The sequence below is a fragment of the Adiantum capillus-veneris genome, chromosome 9 (assembly GCF_014529385.1).
Source record: "Adiantum capillus-veneris isolate H3 chromosome 9, ASM1452938v2, whole genome shotgun sequence".
Taxonomy (NCBI): Eukaryota; Viridiplantae; Streptophyta; class Polypodiopsida; order Polypodiales; family Pteridaceae; genus Adiantum; species Adiantum capillus-veneris.
The window spans coordinates 113,261,618-113,265,582 of NC_140939.1; the positions used below are offsets into that span (position 1 = coordinate 113,261,618).

General features: G+C 56.0%; 1 non-coding gene across 1 annotated transcript; it reads right to left on the minus strand.

The window, feature by feature from the left end:
* Positions 1-1,260: 1,260 nt before the first annotated feature.
* On the minus strand, positions 1,261-1,379 carry LOC147451004 (5S ribosomal RNA). The gene has a single exon (XR_015189335.1). It is a non-coding gene; the product is annotated as a 5S ribosomal RNA (ribosomal RNA).
* Positions 1,380-3,965: the final 2,586 nt, after the last annotated feature.

The window sequence follows — 3,965 nt, forward strand, 5'->3', positions numbered from 1 at the left end:
GGACAGCACGGGCCGACGGGTGCCGACGGCCTCGGTAGCGTGAACGGGGTGGACGTTGTGCATAGACGCGTTGACGGGACGCAACGGAGCTACGGGTGCTTAACGGATCCGGTAGCACCGACGGGGCCGACGGTGTGCTCAGGACACGTTGACGGGATGGCACGTGCCGACGGGTGCTTGAGGCCCCGGTAGCGCGGACTGGGCCGACGGTGCTACCGGGACGCGTTGACGGGACGGCGCGTGCCGATCGGTGCTTGAGCCCCAGTAGTGCGGACGGGGCCGACGGCGTGCTCGGGACGCGTTGACGGGACGGCGCGGGCCGACGGGTGTCGATGGCCCCGGTAGCGCGGACGGGGCCGACGACGTGCTCGGGACGCGTTGACGGGACGGCGCGGGCCGACGGGTGCCGATGGCCCCGGTACCGCGGACGGGGCCGCCGACGGTGTGCGCAGGACGCATTGACGGGACGACGTGTGCCGACGGGTGCTTGAGGCCCCGTCCGTGCTACCGGGGCTGACGGTGTGCTCGGGACGTGTTGACGGGACGGCGCGTGCCGACGGATGCTTGAGGCCCCAGGAGCGCGGACGGGGCCGACGGGGTGCTCGAGACGCGTTGACGGGACCGCGCGAGCCGACGGCCCCAATAGCACGGACGGGACAGATGGGGCCGCCGACGGTGTGCTCGGGACGTGTTGACAGGACGGCACGTGCCGACGGGTGCTTGAGACCCCGGTAGCACGGACGGGCCGACGGTGTGCTTGAGACGCGTTGACGGGACGGCGCCGGCCGACGGGTGCTTGACGGAGCCGATAGCACCGAGGGGACCGACGGTTTAGGGTTGGAGGCGTTGACGGGACACCACGTGCCGATGAGTGCTTGACGGAGCCGGTAGCACCGACGGGACCGACAATGTGCACGGACGCGTTGACGGGACGGCGCGGGCCGACAGGTGCTTGAAGGAGCCAGTAGCGTCGACAGGGCCGACGGTGTGCTCGGGACGCGTTGACGGGACGGCACGTGCCCACGGATGCTTTACGGAGCCGACGGGGCCGACGGTGTTGCCGGGGGGGTTCTTTTGGACCAAACGCAACATGGCAAAAGGATGGGTGCAATACCAGGACTTCCCGGGAGGTAAGCCATCCCAGTACTATTCTGGGCCAAGCACCCTTAAGTGTAGAGTTCTCATCGGATCCAGTGTATTGGCAGGCCCGATCATGGGGGGGGGGGTTTCTTTTGGGCCGAATGCAACATGGCAAAAGTAAGGGTGCAGCACCAGGACTTCCCGGGAGGTCACCCATCCCAGTACTATTCTGGCCCAAGCGCGTTTAACTGCGGAGTTCTGATGGGATCCCGTGTATTAGCGCTGGTATGACCACACCATGTTTATTGAGCTCAAGCCATGCATACTTATACGTTTGTATGTACGTCTTTGTGTGTGTGTGTGTGTGTGTGTGTGTCGCGATCGATCGGCATCGTCCGGATGTGGAGACGGGGCCGCCGACGACATTGTGACTCAACACGGTTTACGCCGATAGGTGCGATTGCAAAGGGACCGACGGGCCATGTGCGGTTCTGACAACGGGATGGCGAGAGGAACGAAGAGCCGAGCGCGCCGATGGGGACCGGCGCATAACGACACGATTTTCACAACGACACCGCGACGGGGCCGACCGTTTGATGTCGAGTGCACCGACGGGCCTAAACCGGCCACGAAACGCGACGGCATAGGTCTTTTGCTTCGAGGTGGGCCGACGGGCTGGGTGTCTGCCCTCTGACAACTTCTTGACCCTACCAGTCTCCGCCGGACGCGATACGACAAAGAGGCCGATTATGTGGACCGGAGCCGATGGGATGTGGACGGGTGTGGCGACGGGACGCATAGGGCGGACGGGCCCATGGAGCACGGAGCCGACGACGCGACCATGACGGGATCGATTGACGTCGTGTTATCTAGAGTCATGTTTCTATCATCTATAGATGTAATGAGATGATAGAAACGTGACTCTTGCATATAATCCCATGATAACATTTCTGCTGGGGATTTCAGACTCCATATTCCAGCACAGACCCTGCATCCCCTCGACAAACACCTTCCATGGATGCTCTGTTGCTTCAATGTCTCTGAAAGTTGTAATGCACGTGGTGAGCATTTTGGCAATCTTTACCAACATCTGACAAGCGAGGTCTAAGATCTCTTTCATCATATTGATTACTCCTTTCAGAGTTTGCACAATGTAATTGTTGGGGTATAGGCGTCTGTGCCTTGCCCGACCGCCCAGAGTCTGGGCGCCCACTGACTTGTATACCTTATACATAGCATAAGTATATAGGGGGCTGCTCACTCTTTGAGTCTCCCCACCCACATCGTGTCTGTCTCCTTCTCTCTCTCTCTCACTCTCCGTCTGTGGTGCTCCCCGATCCCCTTCAATTGGTATCAGAGCTATGGTGACCGCGGAGAGCACGACGGCTTTGAGAGCTTCGAGGCGATAGCTCGCTCGTTCTCGACGGTGGAGTTCGATCGCGGAGTTTCACGGAGAGAGATTTTAGCTTGAGGAGCATTGTCTCTGGAGCTTTGGAGCTTGGTGTGGTCAAGCTTGGTCGAGGAGGCGGTTGCGGCTTCCTTGGTGAGAGGAGCTTTCGAGCTCAGTGGAGCTCGTTAGAGAAGTGCTCGGCGGAGGAGAGCTTGACATTCGAGTGCTTGGATGCTGTTGTGGCAGAGCTCTTGTATTGGAGCTTGCATTGAGAGGACATTGCATCACGCAGAGTGGAGCAGGAGCAGGTTCAAGACTGTGTGCAGCTCGTTTTTGCCATTTTCGGGCTCTAAAACGCAGTTTTTTGCGTAGCTCCGTCATATAGAGTAAGATCTACATGATCCAGGAGTCTAGGTCAGGGTTTTGGCACGCTCTGGACGCGATGGTGATGTCTATTTGCTGAAATTATGCTTTGAATTACAGCAGGTACAGCAGCAAGTTTATTTGTGCATTCTCGGGTCCCAAAAACACTGTTTTTGGCATAGCTTTCACACCCGGACTCGAATACATATGATCCAGGAGTCTACCTTGGGGTTTTGGCATGCTCCGGACGCGCTCATTATATCAGAATTTTAAAATTCTGAACGCTGAATTTTCTGCAGCAGCAGTTGTTTATTGTGTGTCGAGGATTCCACACATGGTTTGCTCTCAGATGTGAGAGTGATATTTGCTGCAAGTTTCCTCACAGGTGGGAGGATACAATGTATGCCTTATGTGGTTTGATGCTCAGGGAAACTAATGTGATTGCATTTTGAGCTCGGCAATGTATGCATCGAGCATGTTTTTTGGCAGTCACAGGTAGAGCAGATATTTGTGTACTAGATTTGCAGGTGTTTGCAATGATGTATGCAAAATGTGGAGATTGGTGCATGCATTTGGAGTGTGATTTGACGCGCTTTGGTTGCTCATGGTTTTGAGCGTGCAGTCAGTTTGGTTACTGGTTTTGTGGCCGTTTTACTGACGAAACTCTGGCGAAATTTTCCCAGGAGTTTTATGCGCATCATTTATGCGATCTAGGTAGAGATTGCGGGTTGCACTCAGCATTTGTGTGCGGTGTTCTCTGCAGGTGGGAGATTTGTGCGTGTGTATGCATCGATACCGCACAGTGTGGGCTTGGTGATTAGCTCACGGATTTGACAGGCGTATAGTTATCTTGGCACACTCACAGGAGTGAGTATTGTGATGTATGCTTGTGTGGCTACGAGCTAGGTAGCCGGATTCGAGCACTAATGGCTTGAGGTTTTTCAGCAGGTTTCAGCTACAGGTTTACAAGTTTACAGGTAGGTTTGAGGGCTTATTTGGGCGCTGAATTTTCAGCCATTGTTTCCTCTTTGCAGGTGTCCATGTATGGCTCAGTTGTAGGCTGATTTGGGACACATTTGTGACTTGTTTATGCAGCTGTTTAAGAGCTGAATTTTGGGGCTGATTTGCAGCC